General features: G+C 41.1%; 1 protein-coding gene and 1 non-coding gene across 6 annotated transcripts in view; one reads left to right on the top strand and one right to left on the bottom strand.

Annotated features, from left to right (window-relative positions):
* The window catches only part of IGF2BP3 (insulin like growth factor 2 mRNA binding protein 3), a 154857-nt gene that overhangs the window by 10266 nt on the left and 124042 nt on the right, over nucleotides 1-20549 (top strand). The gene's annotated exons all lie outside the window — the stretch shown is intronic.
* LOC118553754 (U6 spliceosomal RNA) lies at nucleotides 2599-2705 on the bottom strand. The gene has a single exon (XR_004926191.1). It is a non-coding gene; the product is annotated as a U6 spliceosomal RNA (small nuclear RNA).

Raw genomic sequence — 20549 nt, 5'->3', positions numbered from 1 at the left:
CGGGAAGCCTGCTTCTCCCTCTCCCACTCCCCCTGCTTGTGTTCCCTCTCTCGCTGTGTCTCTCTCTCAAATAAATAAAATCTTTAGAAAAAAAAAAAAGACTTGGTTTATGCAAATCCTCTGATTAGTCGAGTACTACTTTCAGAATGTGTTAAATATCTCCTATTTAAAGAAAAGAAAACCAGTAAAAATGAGATAGCGTAATAGATTTTAGTGGCATTAGTAGTCTACCAAAGGATTCTCCATAAAGGCCTGAGAGAAGTGACTTGCCCAGGGCACTGCAGGTAATTAGTGGAACCCATTTTCCCCTTCCTTTGACTCTGCCCTGCCTTCGTTCCTCTCATTTAAGTTGTCAAATCCTGAAAGTAGCTTACACAGCAGCCTGATCATGTTTGCAGTGGCAAGTTGGAGCAGAGATGTCCTGTTTCTTGCTTTCTCTGAAGAAAAAAAATCTTGTTTGACTTCTTTGAAGGTTGATTTATTGTCCTCCTGTAGGAAAAAGACGAGTACAGATAGCCTGGAATCTGGGGCTTACTATAGAATAAAAATATCTGGACATCCTGTTTTAAGATGGAAAGGGGAACGGCTTCTTACTTGAAGGTATTTTTTTTTTTAGCAGCTTCATCTTAATATAAATGAATTGTAGAAAAGCTGGAGGGGGGCCTAAGGAGGTAGGAGAGTAGAACAGAGGGCACGAGGAAGTAGATGCCATGGCTTTATCTCAGGCATGTGATTGTGACTCACGGGATATGTTTTAGATTGCAAAAGAGGTAGAAGTGTTCGGAGTGGAGTCCACGGTGCCTGCTTGTCCCAGCTCCTTAGCAAGTTTAGTAGGATCCGGGCTTGCAGAAGGAAGGCTTTTAAACTTGGAATATTGTTAAGGATTGGGAGAGAATAGGAGGGAGAAATTGTGCTGGAACTTTTTTTTTTTTTTAAAGATTTTATTTAGTTATTTGACAGAGAGAGACACAGTGAGAGAGGGAACACAAGCGGGGGAAGTGGGAGAGGGAGAAGCAGGCCTCCCGCCGAGCCGGGAGACCAATGTGGGGCTTGATCCCAGGACCCTGGGATCAGGACCTGAGCCGAAGGCAGCCGCTTAATGACTGAGCCACCCAGGCGCCCTGTGCTGGAACTTCTTGATGAGGAGCTCTGATGCTTGTGCCATGGGCCCTTGTTGAACTGAAGGGTATTGCCAGAAGAATGTGGGATATGAGGTCTGAGATCTGGGTTGAATCCCAGCTCCATTTTCTAAATGCATGGAAATTGAGGTCTGGGGAGGTTAGAATGGTAAATAATGCCTGATAGGATCCTGGGGACAACGTGTGTCAAGCATCACTACGGTACTTTTCTGTGGTAACTTTCAGTGGCCGCTGTTGTCTTTTTGCCCTTGAGATTTAAGTACGATGGCTGGATGTAGATTATATTTAATGATAAGAGAAATATGGAAAACTTTTGTTCTGGTTTTGGATGTGGACTCATGTAGGTAGAAATCTGGGTGGTGTGTTTGTTTTTATTTTCATTGAGCTTGTAATAACTTTTTACAAAATACGGTATAACCTATATACAATAGAGTATATAAATATTAAGTAAACTTGAATTTTTATGTATGTATGCATTCAAATTAATTCAAAACACAAGAAATAAAATGTGAAAAACTTGCTTTTTATTTCTCTTTATCTCTATGTATTTCCCTGGTCTTATACCTGGTAATTTGGTATATTCCAGAAGTTCTTCTATGCATGTATCAATAAACTTTTTTTTTTTAAAGATTTTATTTGACACTTTTTATTTTATTTTATTTTTATTTATTTTTTAAAAAGATTTTATTTATTTGACAGAGATAGTGAGAGCAGGAACACAAACGGGGAATGGGAGAGGGAGAAGCAGGCCTCCTGCCGAGCAGGGAGCCTGATGTGGGGACTGGATCCCAGGACCCTGGGATCATGACCTGAGCCAAAGGCAGATGCTTAACTGACCCACCCAGGTGCCCCTCAATAAACATTTTTTAAATTTAATAATCAAATTATATTGTTTATAATTTGTGTTTTTACTGAATAATGTATCCTGAAGAATCTTCAGTGTAGGTACAAACAGTTCATTTTTTTAAAACTCACCCTATTGTTCAACATGGGTGTACAGCAGTTTAACCATTCTTTTCATAGTAGTCTCACTTGAGTGTATTTTAATGTCATAAGACTCTTGGTTGAGGGCAGCTGGGTGGCTCAGTAGGTTAAGCGGCTGCCTTCGGCTCAGGTCATGATCCCAGGATCCTAGGATCGAGCCCCGCATCAGGCTCCTTGCTCAGCAGGGAGCCTGCTTCTCCCCTGCCTGCTATTCCCCCTGCTTGTGCTTGCTCTCTGTCTCTCTCTCGCTTGCTCTCTCTCTGTCAAAAAAAAAAAAAAAAAAACTTAAAAAAAAAAAAAAGACTCTTGGTTGGATATTTTTATAAGGTAAATTCTTAGATTGGGAATTGCTATGTCAGAAGACACGCACATTTAAATTTGTAAGTGCTCTGCCAAAAACACTTAACTTATATTGACATGGTTAGTCGTAAGACAACCAAGAGAGCAGTTTTCTTTTTCTGCCTTTTTTTTTTCTTTTAATATGGAACTCTTTATGAATTTGTGTGTCATCCGTATGCAGGGGCCATACTAATCTTCTCCGTATTGTTCCAGTTTTAATGTACGTGCTGCCAAAATGAGCTCAAGAGAGCCATTTTCAATGAAGTATACAGTAAGACAGTTTGGTTAAAAACTGTCTTTTCAGGCATGGAGGACTGTATGAATCTAGGAATAGCCTTATTCTTTATACCATGGATATGGCTGACAAGTCTAGTCTTTATTCCTTTGTGCCTTTTGTATGTAAAAATTAAGTTAAAAACTATGACGATTAAGTTCTGACAACTTGTAGCTCAAATACATAAGGTTTATGTTCTCCTGTTCTTAGCACCTTAGCACCTTGAAATCTGGATTTTACCTCAGGGACTAATAATACTTTCTTGCAGTGAGAACTTTACTAAGTCATATTTTGAGGAAAAATTTCATTTAAAAATTAGTTTCCAAAACAGAGTGCTCCTCAGCTTCCCACTGTAGCTGGGCAGATGATGATTGGGGAGCTTAATTAAAAGAACCTGTGATTCCAGTTATGGAATAAGTCATGGGGATGAAAGGAGGCCATAGGGGGTATAGTCCATGGTATTCTAATAGCCTTATGTGGTGAGAGATGATGGTTACACTTGTGAGCAGAGTGTAACACACAGACTCGCTGAATTGCTGTGTTGGACACCTGAAACTAATGTGACATTGCACATCAACAATACGTCATTTAAAACCAAAGGAACCGGGGTGCCTGGGTGGCTGAGTCGTTAAACGTCTGCCTTTGGCTCAGGTCATGATCCCAGGGTCCTGGGATCGAGCCCCGCATCGGGCTCCCTGCTCAGTGGGAAGCCTGCTTCTCCCTCTCCCTCTGCCTGCCGCTCTGCCTACTTGTGCTCTATCTCTCTGTCAAATAAATAAATGAAATCTTAAAAAACAAAACAAAAAACCAAAGGAACCTATGATGGTAAAGCTGTTTGAAAAATGATTGTGTTCTTCCCCGTGATGCCCAAATGTCTGTTGTAGGGGCACCTGGGTGGCTCAGTCAGTTAAGTGCCGGGCTCTTCATCTCAGCTCTGGTCTTGATCTCAGGGTGGTGAGTTCAAGCCCAGCATTGGGTTCCACACTGGGTGTGGAGCCCACTTTAAAAAAAAAAATGATTACCAAATGTTTGGGTTTTTTTTAAAGATTTTATTTATTTATTTGACAGACAGCTGGAGAGGGAACACAAGTAGGGGGAGCGGGAGCGGGAGTGGGAGAAGCAGGCTTCCCGCTGAGCAGGGAGCCCAATGCAGGACTCGATCCCAGGACCCTGAGATCATGACCTGAGCTGAAGGCGGACGCTTAACGACTGAGCCACCCAGGTGCCCCCCAAATGTTTGTTATAAAAGTCAGCTGCTCTTGGAAAAATGGAGAAGCTCTTGTGTTTTTTTGGCTTTTTTTGTTTTGTTTTTTTTGAGAGAAGTATGGATGAAAATTTTAATTTTAAAGTAATCTTAAACTTTTTTGGGTGCTAATTTACCAATTTCTGCATTTTTGAGTTTCAGAAATGAGTTTATTTCCCATGGCTGATGTAAATTTTTAGTTTAACAAGCATAAATTGGGCACTGGTGCTCAAGGTCAGTTTAATGCTGGGTTTCAGAAAGGGGCTAGAAAGAAGAATAAGATACTTGTTCTGAAGAAAAGTACGTGGCGTATAGTGGCTTTCACTTTGTTCTCTTTCAATGCCTGGGTGATATTTTTATCTTGAACACCAGCAGTGGCTCACTGTGGCATTGATCCAGAAGGTGGATGAATATCTCTGCAGGTAAAGAGAAGGTGTAAATATGTCATGGGGTATGTATGGTATGCCCCAGAAACATGGGTTGGGGGGCATTAGGCTTAAGTGGGTATTGGTACAGCCAGCCAGGAAGGGATGTGAAGGTAGATGGAGGCTGTGTGCAGTGGGGATGGAGAAGGCAGGAGGGACAGCAGGAGCCAAGGCATGTGAGTGTGAAATATCCTGGTGTGTGCTGGGGAACTACAGGCTGTTTGGGATTAGAGAGGCTCAAGTGTGAGGCTGGATACTGGTTGAGGCTGAGCCTAGAGGGGGTGGTGAGAGCAGCCTGTGTGCTTGAGGAGGGTCTATTACTTGGATTCTTGGATGTGTTTAACTTTCAGGGCTCAGTCAGTTTAGTTAATGCCATTTAGCAGATGGTTATTTGGGATCATCATGCAAGACTTGATGCCTAGATTAATTTGGGGTTCTGCTCACCAGAGATCATCTTGAAATGCTTTTACCTTTGAAGTACTTTGTGGGAATGACTGTGCCCCAATAAACTCCATGGGATTTAGGGCTGTTCTTAGGATACCCTCTGACAGGGTAATTAGGGTAAATTGTGATATGACGAGGAACCCTATAGTAAGACTGACTGAGCCTGGGTTGTTATATTACCTTTTTTAGGTCGTTTGTGACAAGACAGTCATCAGTAGTGATGATTAAAACACCTGGTACTCTGTGATTTTTATTAAGGCATTTCAAATGATATAATGAACCGTTGGAGCAAAATGAGACACTTCTGTGTGCACACATGATTGAGCAAAATTAGGGGTGGCAGTAAAGCACAGCAGTAGGGAGGGCCAGTGACATCTTGCTTGGAATCACCTAGACCTCAGTTAAAATCCTTGTTCAGCTCAGTGATCCTGGGCACAGTGATGAAACTCTGCACCCCTTAGTTTATCTAGAAATAGGGGCAATAAAACTTATTTGCACAAGGTTGTCAGGAATTAAATGATGTTGTAAAGGATTCCTTGGAGTATCTGACACCTAAGTGGTATTGTCTCATATTAATAAGCTTGTGTATTTACATGTGGCAATTGAAAATAAAAGATAATTATTCCAGGGCGCTTGGGTGGCTCAGTCAGTTAAGCGTCTGCCTTCGGCTCAGGACATGATCTCAGGGTCCTGGGATCGAGCCCCGCATCAGGCTCCCTGCTCAGTGGGGAGCCTGCTTCTCCCTTCCCCGCTGCCTGCTGCTCCCCCTGCTTGTGCTCTCTCTCTCTCTGTCAAATAAATAAATAGATCTTAAAAAAAAAAAAAGACAATTATTCATGCATAATCTCATGGTTTGTGCCTCATATGCACATAGAAAGTTTCCACATTTCTTTGTAGAATGTGTGTTGTGAATAAGACTTTTTACTTTGTGTCTAGATTTGTAGCTTTTAGGATCCCTAAAATCTATCTAGTTGTGAAATTGTCTTAAGATACTGTTAAAAAAAAAAAAAAAAAGATTTGGAGGGGCGCCTGGGTGGCTGAGGCAGTTAATTAAGCGTCTGCCTTCGGCTCAGGTCATGATCCCAGGGTCCTGGGATCGAGCCCCACGTCAGGCTCCCTGCTCAGTGTGGAGTCTGCTGCTCCCTCTGACCACCCCCCCCACCTCGAGTGCACGTATGCTCCCTCTCACAAAAATAAAATCTTTAGAAAAACAGATTAGGAGATAAATAACTGCTGTTAATTTCAAAGAGGGAGACAACATAGTACAAAAATGTACAAAAAAGTAAAACGTACAAAAAAGTGGGAGTTCAGAAGGAAGTATCTGAAAAGCCAATGTACTTAGGAAAAGAGACCTAATCTTATTAGTAATTAGGTAAATGACAATTGTAAGAGTAATTTTTGCCAATCAGGTTGGGAAAAATGAACAAGATTGATAATACCTGGTGTTGGCAAGAGTGTGAAGAAATGGGCACTCATAAGCTAGAGTAAATTGGCAGACTTCTTGGTAGGTCATTTGGCAGTATCTGTTAGGACTTAAAATGTAACTACCCCTCAACCAAGTATATGAAGTATATAGAGAAAATCCACCCTCACACAGATGTATAGTTGGAAAAGGAAAGGGATATTTTAATCATCTTTTTATTTTTTATTATTTTTTTAGGATTTTATTCCATTTTTTGACAGAGACAGCAAGAGAGGGAACACAAGCAGGGGGAGTGGGAGAGGAAGAAGCAGGCTTCCTGCTGAGCAGGGAGCCTGATGCAGGGCTCCCTCCCAGGACCCTGAGATCATGACCTGAGCAGAAGGCAGATGCCCAATGACTGAGCCATCCAGGCGCCCCTTAATCATCTTTTTAGATAACTGTGGATATTCTTTGTTCCTACACCAAAACTCAACAAGTGGTGGTTTTTTTAAGGCTAGTTGAAATGTGGGATATTGTATCAATGTGAAATCATATCAGTGAATTTTATACTGCTAGATTAAAATCCATTCGTCTCTCTTGCACTTTGAATGGCTCCTTTATCCTTAAATATTGGGAAACTGTCAAAGCTCATGGCCAAAATTTTGATTTTTTTTTTTAACTTAAAAGCTCGAATTTAGTCATTGGCAACAAATACTGTTAGTTTTTTCTTGAAGTGACTGGCTGACTTTATTCTCTTTTGAGAAAATGTCCGCCAGATACTCAAGCTTAAATAAACATAGTTTGTCTATAGCTCTTTCAAGTAAAAATGGTGCTCCGTGAAAAAAAAGTGGCTGATTCAGTCTTGCAACTCAAACAACTGCACGGTGCTTTTTCTCCAGAAAAAGCCATGATAGATAGCAGGAGTACTTTATGCCTACTGTCCTTTTCTTCATAGTTATTGACAAGATGTGTATCCAAGGGTAATTGAAGAAAATCAATAGTTTTTACTGCTTCATCAAGGACATTTAAAAATGAAACTTGGATTGTATTTTGCTGTGAGTGCCTGTGAAGAACGTAGTGACGACTGTAGTTGAGTACTACTGCTTTGATTCATGCTAAGGTGCCAACAGTTTACCCACCATTGTCTTTGCCTGTTTGCTTCAGTGCAAATGTCAACACAGTGAAAAAGGCAAATAACATCTTAGTGTTATAAAAATATTTAAAAAAAAAAAAGTTTTGACTTCTTGCCCTCTTAACAGTGTCTCATGGACCCTCTAGGAGTCCACATACTCTCTACAGTGAGAATTGCTGCTCTACACGAACGTGATATTTGAAATTATTTGGATTAGGTTCTCCTGTGAATATGTATTTACATCATCACACAACAGATGGCAAGAACAAGTGAGGATTTTCTACAACTCCGTGGCATGTTAGGCTCAATAGGGAGTTTTACAGAAGTCAGTTTGTGAAAAACAGGTGTGGGAAGAGGAAAAAAACAAAACAAAAAAACAAAAGAAAATAAGCACAAAGGAAAAATCTAGGTGTATGAAGGATAAGATAATGAGAATAAATAGTTGGGGAGCACTTAAATGCACGTGAGTGAAATGAAAGGAGTTTGGAGATTTGCAACCCACAGTCACGCTTGAAGTTCCTTAAACCAAAGTGAACCCCACATGTTGTTGGCTACTGGTCTTGCCTCAGGAAATGAAAAGTCTTCAGTACCTTTGTTCTTCCTGGGACATTGAAATCTAATCAGAATCTCAGGGCATCATCAAAGTTGAGGTGTGTTGAGGCTGGAAGTTTGTGATGACTCATTGTGTTTGTAATGGTGACCAAGTGAAGAGTCCTGCCTCTGACCTATATCAGCCAGCTTTCCTTGCCCTAAGTAACTGTTGGTTAAATATAGACAATAACTACCTTTGTTCCTATCACAGGAGAGGTTCTTTTCTTGTCTTCAACAATTTTTTTCTTTAAGAAGTCTAAATACTGGCACCTGGGTGACTCAGTCGTTAAGCGGCTGCCTTCGGCTCACGTCGTGATCCCAGAATCGTGGGATTGAGCCCCACAGCGGGCTCCCTGCTCGGCGGGAGACCTGCTTCTCCCTCTCCCTCTGCTCCTCCCCCTGCTTGTGTTCCCTATCTCACTGTGTCTCTCTCTGTCAAATAAAGTCTTAAAAAAAAAAAAAATTCTAAATACAACAAATGACCTTTCAAGTCTTTTCCATTCTGTGTATTTTTTCTGGTTTGAGAAAGCTTAGTAGCTTGCCATTGTGTTATCTTTTTGCAAATGGTTCTGTTTTGCTGATCTTGGATCTTAGGAGTTTTTTATTTTTTTTTTTAAGATTTATTTTGAGAGAGAGCCTGTGTGAATGCATGCATGTGCGTGAGTTTGGGGAGGGGCAGAGGGAGAGAATCTCAAGCAGACTCCCCACTGAGCATGGATCTGTGGTGGGGCTCCATCCCACAGCCTGTGAAATAGATCATGACTGGAGCCAAAAATCACGAGTCGGACACTTAATCAAATGAGCCACCCAGGCGCTCCTCATCTTGTCAGTTTTTAAATGACTGATTTAACAAGTTTTTTGTTTTTTTTTTTTTTGTCGGTGGGGGGGAGCACAAGCAGGGGGAGCGGCAGGCAGAGGGAGAAGCAGGCTCCCCCCGCAACGCGGGGCTCGATCCCAGGACCCTGGGACGATGACCTGAGCTGGGGCAGACGCTTAACCGACTGAGTCACCAGGCACCCCTGATATAACAAATTTTTGAGTGTTTACTACTAGGGAGTGCTTTAGGTTCTTGGGAGAGAGAATTAAATGGAAGTTAGGAACTTACTCATGAAGCATGGGATGTAGAGCGATGCTGCCCACTAGGGCAGCCCCAAGAAGCTCTCTAAGCAATGGAAATGTGGCTAGTCCAAATTCAGTTGTTGGGTACGTATAAAATACACACTGGATTTTGAAGACTCTTGAAAAAGAATATAAAATATCTCAGATAATTTTTATGTTGATTTCACCTATTTTTACTTGAATGTGGCTACAGGAAAAATTAATATATATGTAGCTTGCATTTGCAGCTTGTGTTATTTCTGTTGGGCAGCACAGATTTAGAGAGGAGATATGGACAAAATAAATATGTAATGTGAGGCACGTTGAAGACTACAGAGAAAAATAGGGTGAGGAAGAATGAGACAACTGGCAAGGGGTTGGTTTTGATTTTTTCATAGTGGATGATAAGGGAAATCCTCACCAATACGGTGCTGCATGAGCAGAGGCTTATAGGAGGTTAAGGGAATGAGATGAGCAGGCAGGTAGGTGCCAAGTGGGGAAGAGTGACCCAAGCAGAGGGGACAGCCAAAGCCCATGCATGCTCACTGCCTTTCTAGTCATTAAGGAGGCCATCATGACTGGATTAGAGCAGAAAGAGAACCATAGAAGAGGAGCATGCATGTTGGTAGATAAGGAACGGACTGAGAGGAAGCCATGGATGAGTTTTTATTTTTATTTTTTTAAAAGATTTTACTTAGGGGCACCTGGGTGGCTCAGTCGTTAAGCGTCTGCCTTCGGCTCAGGTCATGATCCCAAGGTCCTGGGATCGAGCCCCGCATTGGGCTCCCTGCTCAGCCAGGAGCCTGCTTCTCCCTCTCCCACTCCCCCTGCTTGTGTTCCCTCTCTTGCTGTCTCTCTCTCTCTCTGTCAAAGAAATAAAAATTAAAAAAAAAGAAAAAAGGATTTTACTTATTTGAGAGACAACATGCATGCGCGCATGAGCCTGGGAGAAGCAGAGGGAGAGGGACAAGCAGACACTGTGCTGAGCGCAGAGCCCAATGTGGAGCTTGATCTCACGACCCTGAGATCACGACCTGAGCCGAAGAGTTGGACGCTCAACCAACTGAGCCACCCAGGTGCCCCTGGAAGGGTTTTTAGAAGGGACAGTTGTGATGGGATTTATCTTTGAAAGGGAACTCTCTCAGAATAGACCATGGTGGGCTGGTGGGCTGGTGGAATGGGATCAGGGAGACTAGTTAGAAGATTATAATTGTAGAGGTCAGAGCTAGTGATATTGGGACCAGAGCTATTGAGGTGTTGTGGTAGTGGTGTTGAATGGTTAGAATCTTCTTTTTTTTTTTTAAGATTTATTTATTTGAGAGAGAGAGAGAGAGACAGTGACAGGGATGGCGTGAGTGGGGGAGCAGGAAGGGCAGAGGGAGAGAATCTTTCAAGGAGACTCCACACTGAGTATGGAGCCCAGCGTGGGGCTCGATCCTACCACCCATGAGATCATGACCTGAGCTGAAACCAAGAGTCAGAGGCTTAACCAACTGAGCCATCCAGGTACCCCTAATCTTCTGTTTTGTTTTTGTTTTTGTTTTTTTTTTAAAGATTTTATTTATTGACAGAGACAGCGAGAGAGGGAACACAAGCAGGGGGAGTGGGAGAGGGAGAAGTAGGTTTCCCGAGGAACAGGGAGCCCGATGCGGGGCTCGATTCCAGGACCCTGGGATCATGACCTGAGCTGAAGGCAGATGCTTAACCGACTGAGCCACCCAGGTGCCCCTAGAATCTTCTATTTTGAGCAAAGGTGGAGGAACTGGATGTAGGGAGTGATGAAGGAACCAAGGTACCTTGACAGTTTATATAGCTAAAGCACCTGGAAAAATGAAGTTTCCACTAATTGTGATGAGCAAGATTGTGGAAGTGGTATGATAAGGGATAGGGGAGACAATGAGTTCAGTTTGGCCGGGTTAAGTTTGAGATACCTATTAAGACATGTGGAGATAGGACAGTGAATGGATAGTAAACGGAGGAGAACTGGTGATGGAGCCCAAGGACAGGCCCATTAAGGTAGGAGGAGAATCTTGAAAAGTACCTGGAGGTCAAAAACTTGATGATAGTGTCTAGTAGGAAGAGTCATCAGCTGTGACAAATAATGTAGAAGAGGGTGAGAATGGAGTTGGCAACGTTATCGTCATTGGTGTCGTGATAGGTGGAGTTTAATGGAGTAGTAGGACTGAAACCCTGAATTGTGTGGGTTTGTGAACGGATAGATGGAGAAGAGGTAGAGACAGTGCGTATGGATAGGCTTTCATGTAGATTGCTATAAAGACATGTGAGAAATGGGATGGTAGTTGGAGGGGTTGTGGTCTAAAGGGAGCGCTTTAAAAGCTTTTTACTTCAATTTACAGGAAAGTTGCAAAAACAGTACAGATGATCCATACACCCTCTTTCTAGTTGTCCCATGTTAGCTTTGACTACTCAAAATTTTCTGGAAAATTTGAGAGTGAGTTGCAGAACTACTGCCATTCTCCTCTAAATACTTAAGTATGTGTTTCCTAAAAACAAGAACATTCTATTACATGACCATAGTAAAATTACCAAAATAAAAAGGTTAACATTGTTACAATAGTGTTTAATCTATGGATGTTTAGATTTTGCCTATTGTCCCACTGTCTTTTTTTTTTTAATCCTGGATTGAATCCAAGATTATATACTGCATTTAGTTGTGATGTTTCTTTGGTTTCTTTTATTTTTATTTTATTTTTTTAAAGATTTTATTTATTTGACAGAGAGACACAGCGAGAGTGGGAACACAAGCAGGGGGAGTGGGAGAGGGAGAAGCAGGCTTCCCGCCGAGCAGGGAGCCCGACGCAGGGCTCGATCCCAGGATCCTGGGATCATGACCTGAGCCGAAGGCAGACGTTTAACGACTGAGCCACCCAGGCGCCCCTCTTTGGTTTCTTTTAATCTGGAACAATTCCTTCGTCTTTTGTCTTTGCTGTCCTTTGTGATTTTTTGTTGTTGTTGTTGTTTTTTCTAAGACCTTCATGTTTGTGAGGAGTATAAGCTAGTTATTTTGTAGAATGTTCCTCAGTATTGGTTGGTCTGATGTCTCCCCATTGTTAGAATCAGGTCATGTGTTTTTGATGGAATACCACAAAAGTAATGATGTCCTTAGTGTACCACATCAGGAAGTATGAGATGTTGATTTTTGTTCCAGTAATGGAGATATGTTAACTTAGATCTTTTTTTTTTAAGATTTTATTTTATTTGACAGAGAGCAGGGGCTGGGGGGAGGAGAAGAGGGAGAGAGAAGCAGACTCCCAACTGAGCAGGGAGCCTGTGGCGGGCCCCAGGACCTTGGGATCATGACCTGCGCTGAAGGTAGACGCTTAACTAAGCCACCCAGGCGCCCCTAGACTGATTTGTTAGAGTGGTATCTGCCAGTATTCTCTAGTATAAAATTACTATTTTCTCCTTTGTATTAAGAATCTTGCGAGGGGGGTGCCTGGGTGGCTCAGTCGTTAAGCGTCTGCCTTCGGCTCAGGTCATGATCCCAGGGTCCTGGGATCGAGTCCCACATCGGGCTCCCTCCTCGAGGGGAAGCCTGCTTCTCCCTCTCCCACTCCCGCTGCTTGTTGTTCCTGCTCTCGCTATCTCTGTCTCTGTCAAATAAATAAATAAAATCTTAAAAAAAAAAAAAAAAAAAAGAATCTTGCGAGGGATATTTTAAGACCGTGAAAAGATCCTGTTTCTCATCATACTTTCACTAGTTTTAGCATTCATTGATAATTCTTCTCTGAAACCATTATTACTCTAATGGCTGCGATAGGGTGACTTTCTAATCCCGTTATTTTTCCTACATTTGTTAGTTGGTATTTAACTTAAGGAAGAGTTTTCCTCTTGATTTCGCCTCAGGTCATGATCTCAGGGTCCTGGCTGGGATCAAGCCCCGCGTCAGGCTACATGCTTGGCACAGCGTCTGCTCGTCCCTCTGCCTCCACTCCTCCTCCCCACTCTGTCTCTAAAATTTAAAAAAAAAAAATTTTTTTTTTTTGCTTCATTTCATTTGTTAATAGTAATATGGACTCATTGATATTTCAGATTATAGCGTGTTAGTTATTACTTTCTTGCTCTGTTGAAATAAGGGTTTTAAGGTTAAGAGGTATTAGCATGGTGGTGGTAGGCTAAAGGCATGATTCAGCGCAGATGGAAAAATGATTATGATAACCAAATGTCCAAAATACTGGATGAAATCTTGCATGATAGTGTTTCATTTTAGACGAGCAGCTTTGTACTTAATTTGAAAACGTAACTGCCTAAATGCAATAAATCTTCTATCTTTGACTCTTCTGGGGGTGTCTTATAACTAGTGAAAATCATGGCCTTCTTCATGTATCGGATACATTAAGTCTAAATTCAGATACTGTGTCCTGTACCTGAAAATGTATATACTAGACAATAGTTATTACACATCACTTACAAAAACTGTTACTCAGTTGTAGGTTATTTTGTTCCATACTGCCTTACTTAATTGTAGCTCCTAATCGTGCATTTTTCCCAGGCTGTTGGATTTTGATGCACTAATTCAGTACTGTGAAGTTGGTAGAGCATTGTCATATATTTCTTCAGTGTTTAATCTTCTGTCTCTTGGTGAGTGGTGTGCACACTGAACCAAATCAAAGTAATCTTTTTTTTAAGATTTTATTTTTAAGGGGCACTTGGGTGCCACAGTTGGTTAAGCATCTGACTCTTGGTTTTGGCTCGGGTTGTGATCTGAGGGTCATGAGATCCATCCTCGCATCAGGTTCCATGCTGAGCACACGGATACTGCTTCATATTCTCTCTTCCTCTCCCCGTCCTGCTCATGCTCTCTCTCTCTCATGTAAATAAATCTTAAAAAAAAAAAAAAACTAAAAAAAAAAAAAAAGATTTTATTTTTAAGTAATCTCTACACCCAGTATGGGGCTTGAACTCATGACCCCAAGATCGAGTGCCACGGGTTCCACTGATTGAGCCAGCCAGGCGCCCGTCAAATGTAATCTTAAACTGTTTTTTTGAGATAATATACTATATACAGAACACCCACAGGAATTAGGCAAAACTGTTTTTTTCTATGGTAATTAAAAACGTTGGAAGATTGAAGGCGTGCCTGGCTGGTGCAGTTGGTAGAGCATGCGACTCTTGATCTCAGGGTTGTGAGTTTGAGCCCCACATTGGGCATAGAACTTAATACAATTAAAAAAAATTATCTTAAGATTTTATTTATTCATTTGAGAGAAAGAGCACAAGCAGTGGGAAAGGCAGAGGGAGAGGGAGAAGCAGACTCCCCACTGAGCTGGGAGCCCGATGCAGGGGCTCCATCCCAGGATCCTGGGATCATGATCTGAGCCAAAGGCAGATGCTTAACCATCTGAGCCACCCAGGCGCCCCTTGATAAAATTTTTTAAAAAGTTATAAAATCTCTATTAATTTTTTTTTCAAGATTTTATTTATTTGATAAAGGGGGGAAAGAGACAAAACGAGCAGGGGGGAGGAACAGAGGGAGGAGGAGGAGCAGACTTCCCACTGAGCAGGAGCCCTACCCGGGGCTTGATCCCAGGACACCAGGACCATGAACTGAGCCAGAGGCAGATGTTCAACCGACGGAGCCACCCAAGCGCCCCAGCCCCCTTAGTGTTTTTAGAGGTTTTAAGAAGTAGGTTTTTTTTTTTTTTTAAGATTTTTTTTTTTAAAAGTAATCTCTACACTTAAAGTGGGGCTTGAACTCATAACCCTGAGATCAAGAGTTGCAGGCTGTATTGACTGAGCCACCCAGGTGCCCCTCAAATAAAATCTGTAAAAAAAAAAAAAAAAAAAAAAAGTGCCTTGGAAGCTGGGAGGGGGGGAAATTGTGGTAATACAGTATGTTCAATACTATTAAAAAAAGTGGGTTTTTTTTTTGTTTTTTCGTTTTTTTAAGTAAACTATGTCCAGTGTGGACTCACAATGCTGAGATCCAAGAGTCATATGATTCATGGACTGAGCCAGCCAGGTGCCTCCAAAATATTGGAGTCTTGATTGAGGAGTAAAGTATGTTTACCTATATCTGGGCTTATAATATGTTAAAACTTGTTTTATTTTTAATTAATTATTTATTTATTTATTTTTAAGATTTTATTTATTTGAGAGAGAGAGCATGAGAGGGGAGAGGGTCAGAGGGAGAAGCAGACTCCCCACTGAGCGGGGAGCCCGATGTGGGACTCGATCCTGGGACTCCAGGATCACGACCTGAGCTGAAGGCAGTGGCTTAACCAACTGAGCCACCCAAGCACCCCTATTTTCTTCTTTTTTTAATAATTTATTTGAGGAGTGCCTGGGTGGTCAGTCGTTAAGTGTCTGCCTTCGGCTCAGGTCACCCCACATCGGGCTCCCTGCTAGGCGGGAAGCCTGCTTCTCCCTCTCCCATTCCCCCCCTGCTTGTGTTCCCTCTCTTGCTGTATCTCTCTCTGTCAAATAAATAAAATCTTTAAAAAATATTTTTTATTTATTTGAGAGAGAGCATGAGCAGGAGAGAGGGTCAAAGGGAGAAGGAGAAGCAGACTTCTTGCTGAGCAGGTAGCCTGGTCCCGGGGCTGGATCTCAGGACCCCAGGATCATAAATGTCTTTGTTATTAGTAGGATATTAACAATGTTACATTATTTCCTTATTAGTACTTGTTATAGATTATTAAAATTTTCTGAAAATTTCAGCATGTGGTTTATTCCCATCATCAATTATGGAAACAAGAAAGGTGTTTGTGCAATATTAACCCAAAAGAAAGAAAGAACAAAACCCCCAAACCACGGGGCACCTGGGTGGCTCAGTCATTAAGCGTCTGCCTTCGGCTCAGGTCATGATCCCAGGGTGCTGGGATGGAGCCCCGCATCGGGCTCCCTGCTCGGCGGGAAGCCTGCTTCTCCCTCTCCCACTCCCCCTGCTTGTGTTCCCTCTCTCATTGTCTCTCTCTGTCAAATAAATAAATAAAACCTTAAAAAAAAAAAAACCCCAAACCTATGAAAATTTCAGAGTAGTCCTTTTAAAGGGCATGTAAAAAACATATTACATTAACTGGAACTAGTTCAGTGCTCTAAATTTAATTCTTAGTGTTCTTTTTCCCCCAACTTTTTTGTTTTTAAGATTTTAAGATTTTATTTTTAAGCAAATCTCTACACCCAATGTGGGGCTTGAACTCAGAACCCTGAGATCAAGAGATGCATGCTCTACTGACTGAGCTAGCTGGGTGCCCCTCAACTTCTTTGTTTAAAAAATTTTTTTTAATTAATTTTTTTCAATTTAATTTTTTAAAATTAAGTAGACTCCACGCCCAGCATGGAGAGAGAGCATGAGCAGGGGAGAGGGGTGTCTTGATCTGAGATCAAGACCTGAGCTCAGATCACGAGCTGGGTGCCCAACTGAGTGAGCCACCCAGACACCCCTTTTTAAAAATATATATACTTTTCTTTTAGAAGGGGGCCGGCAGAAGGAGAGTGAGAATCCCAAGCAGACTCCACGCCTAGCACGTGAGCCTGATGCAGGGCTTGATCTCACAACCCTGAGATGACCTGAGCCAAAATCAAGAGTTGGAGGCTTAACCAACTGAACCACCCAGGCACCCCTAAAAATACTTAGGATATTTTACTTTTAATGTTTTTTATTTTTCTAATGGTGTTCTTAAACTGCTTCTTTGGGTTCCCAACCTGTTTTATTTTTAAAATTAGAATTTTTGTTGAAAAATCTTATTAAAATATTCTGGAAAAGACTGAAATTTGATTTGTAAACTTAAATATTTCAGGATTTTAAAGAAGGAAATTATTTTTAGTTCTTAGTTTTTTGTTTTTTTAAGATTTTATTGATTTGAGAGAGAGCACGAGCACAAGTGGGGTAGAGGAGGAGAGGGAGAAGCAGATTCCCTGCTGAGCATGGAGCCTGAGGTGTAGGGATCCATCCCAGCACCCTGAGATCATGACCTGAGCCCAAGGCAAATGCTTAACCAACTGAGCCACCCAGGCGCCCCTTTTTTCTTTTTTTTAAAGATTTTAAGTGATCTCTACACCCAACATGGGGCTTGAACTCACAGCCCCCACATCAAGAGTCAACACTGAATGAGCCAGCTGGACAGCCCTATTTTTAGCTTTTAAGCTGTTAACATAAATGATGTAAAGTGAAATTTACATTAATGAATTTTTAACAAATGAAATACTGGTGTGTTTTAGTTCTAGGTGGAAATTTAAAACATTTAGTGTACATCAGTCTAGCTGATTCTGAATTTATGGACTTGTTTAAAGTAATAGCTTTTATACAAACTACATAATTAAATGTTATTAAATATGAAATTATAGCTAGTAATTTGATACTGTGTAATCTATCTGATTAGTTATGTGTCTTCAATCTAAACAAGTTTATTTTAAAAATAACACTGTTTATACTTTCTAAATATGTAGATCTGACATTTGAGTTTTGGTCATCTTAGATTTGTGTATCAGTGTGAATGTTTAACTTTTTCGGAATAAGTTCTAAATTTTATAATAGCGCAGGGCACCTGGCTGGGTTAGTGAGTAGAGTGTGCAGCTCTTGATCCTTGGGGTCGTGAGTTGGAGCCCCCACATTGGGGGTGGAGATTACATGAAAAAAATTTCTAGGGTTGTCCGGGTGGCTCAGTCAGGCCTCTGGCGCTTAATTTCGGCTCATGATCTCAGGGTTGAGGGATACAGCCCCGTGTTGGGCTCCACACTCAAGGGGGAGTCTACTTAAGATTCTTTCTCTCCCTCTGCCCCTCCCCCTAAAAACAAATCTTTCAAAAAAAGGTTTTTTATAATGCTATTAATTTAAAAATGTTAAAATTTCACATAAATGCTTTCTAATGGCTTGGTTAATCATAAAATTCTGATAACTAGTTTTATTGTAATTTTTAATTTGGTTTAAATTCTGCTATCCTAAATCTCTAAAATTTGTCAGTGGGCTAGGTGGATGTTTTAGTAAAATAACCTCAAAATTCCTAAAACAAATAATTTTTTTTTAAGATTTTATTCTTAAGTAATTTCTATACCAACATGGCGTTCAAATTTAGAACCCCGAGATCGAGAATCACATGCTCTTCTGACTGAGCCAGCCAGGCACCCCAGTACTGAAACTTTTTGATTAACTTTGAAACATAACTTCTTGAAATCTGGGGATTGGTCTCAGCAAAGATTGAGTATGTATTAGTTTTGTTATTCCAATAATGAAGCAAACACAGAAATGCTGAATTAAAATTTTTGAAAATAATAGTTCTTCATTATGTTTTTTTTTTTAAAGATTTTATTTATTTATTTGAGAGAGAGAGAATGAGAGACAGAGAGCACGAGAGGGAAGAGGGTCAGAGGGAGAAGCAGACCCCCCGCCGAGCAGGGAGCCCAATGCGGGACTCGATCCAGGGACTCCAGGATCATGACCTGAGCCGAAGGCAGTCGCTTAACCAACTGAGCCACCCAGGCACCCAGTTCTTCATTATTTGAACAAAACTTTAAAATTCCCAGGATGACATGAATCCATAGCCAACTGATAATAAATCTATTTCAAGAGATTGTTTTAAAGCTATTGGTATTTTGCAGTTTGACCTCTTGGCTTATTTGCAGTTCAGTTTTTCTTTACTCTTACCTGTTGAGCCCTGCTAGTGATCACCTGTGTGCCCAGGTGGTAGGGAGACAGAAAAGCATTATTTTCTCTTTTGAAGGAGAAAAACTAGCATTTTATGGTAATTTTATTCAGTTAGAACAAATTTATATGAAACGTGCATTAACGTCTTTTTAGCCATTGTTGTAATTGGCAGTAACTTTAAATGCATAGCTGGACTTAATCTTTCAGACTGATAATTTGCACTTTCTGGAGGAGGTGGAAGCTGTTAAGATTCTGGAAGTCTCTTCTCTCTACAGAATTTTAAGATGTGTGTGTTATAACTAAATCAGATTTGGTTGTTTGGTTTTTTTGATGCTATTTGTTTGATCTCCTAACTGTCATGACTCTGAATTTACAGGCTCTTGAAGAGATAAACCAAATTGCACATATAGCATTTTTCCTGTTGCTTTTTCTGCTTGTATCAGAGTGAGGATAGAATTGTAATAGTTTTTTAGTTCCCCAGTCTCTATATTTAAAGCCTTCCCAGGTCCTGAAATACTTAAAGTTCTAAACATAGGGGTAAATAAATAGAGGCTGTCCCAACAGTTAAATCTATAGGGAAAGGAATTAGAATCCCAAATATTTGTAAATGACATTGTAGTCTTAAATTTAAGATGTATTCTGGTTTTAATCATTAGTAGAGTATGCTAAATGTAAGTGTATGTAAGACCTTTTAGAAAAAAAAGTTAAAACTTTGACCTAGGTCCTTTCCCAGCCCTTCTCAAGCCTGGGTAAAAATTAAAAGGACCTGATAAGCGGACAAATGGTGGTTAGGGGGTGTGTTTGTGTGCTGCCCCCTGGTGGATGGTCTGTCCTGATAGCCTACATTCTGCATTTGTTTCTACAAGTCAGTCTTCAGGCAATTAATTAACGGCTTGGCCGTTTAACACGTTCTTAAGTGTTTTGAAAATGCATAAGCTTTTATTTCAACATTTTTACAAGGTGTTAAAGTCTAAAGCCCAGCCCACTAAAATTTTAATGCCTTGTACAGATTGTTAACGACAGATTTAATTTGTGATAGTTTTTCTAATAGTAAAGCTTTCAAAAGGGTTAGAACATTTAGGAAAGGGCTGGACAGGCCGGGTGGAAAGGGCCATTTTAAACTCTTGGTGTATTACAGAGAAAGCCTGAGGGCAGGTAGATGTGTTGTGGGTACACTTGAGGGAATGTACTGTATGTATTGTGCAAAGGTGAGAGCCTGTATGCTTGTATACCTTTGGTGCTCGATGCCCCGTCTCCTTTTGGCTTATGCTAAACTTTTTGGCCAGTTACATTAACATGGTAAAGAAGACCAAGAGTTTGTTCCTTTGAGAGACTGTCCTTCATGGGTTTGGAGATGTGAGTCATAGATAGTGTTTAGGTATAATCACACTGATTATTTTTTTAATTATTACTATTTTAAGTAATCTTTATGCCTAACTTGGGGCTTGAACTCACGACCTCGGGATCAAGAGTTGCATGCTCCACCACCTGAGCCAACCAGGTGCCCCTACTCACAATGATTATAAGCATGATACTACATTTTATTTTATTTTATTTATTTTATTTAAAAGATTTTATTTATTTATTTGACAGAGAGAGACACAGCAAGAGAGGGAACACAAGCAGGGGGAGTGGGAGAGGGAGAAGCAGGCTTCCTGCTGAGCAGGGAGCCCGACGTGGGGCTGGATCCCAGCACCCTGGGATCATGACCTGAGCCGAAGGCAGACGCTTAACCAGCTGAGCCACCCAGGCGCCACCGATGATACTACATTTTAGATTGTCTTGGCTGAGCCAGCCAGGCAGCCATGATAGGCAGTTTTAACATGTCACCTAAACATGGCAGAAAGTGGAGCTGTTGAATTTTCTAGCAT

This window comes from Halichoerus grypus, chromosome 12 (genome assembly GCF_964656455.1).
Source record: "Halichoerus grypus chromosome 12, mHalGry1.hap1.1, whole genome shotgun sequence".
NCBI lineage: Eukaryota > Metazoa > Chordata > Mammalia > Carnivora > Phocidae > Halichoerus > Halichoerus grypus.
The sequence above is the reverse complement of the archived record's forward strand: the minus strand, read 5'-3'. Positions and strand labels throughout refer to the sequence as shown.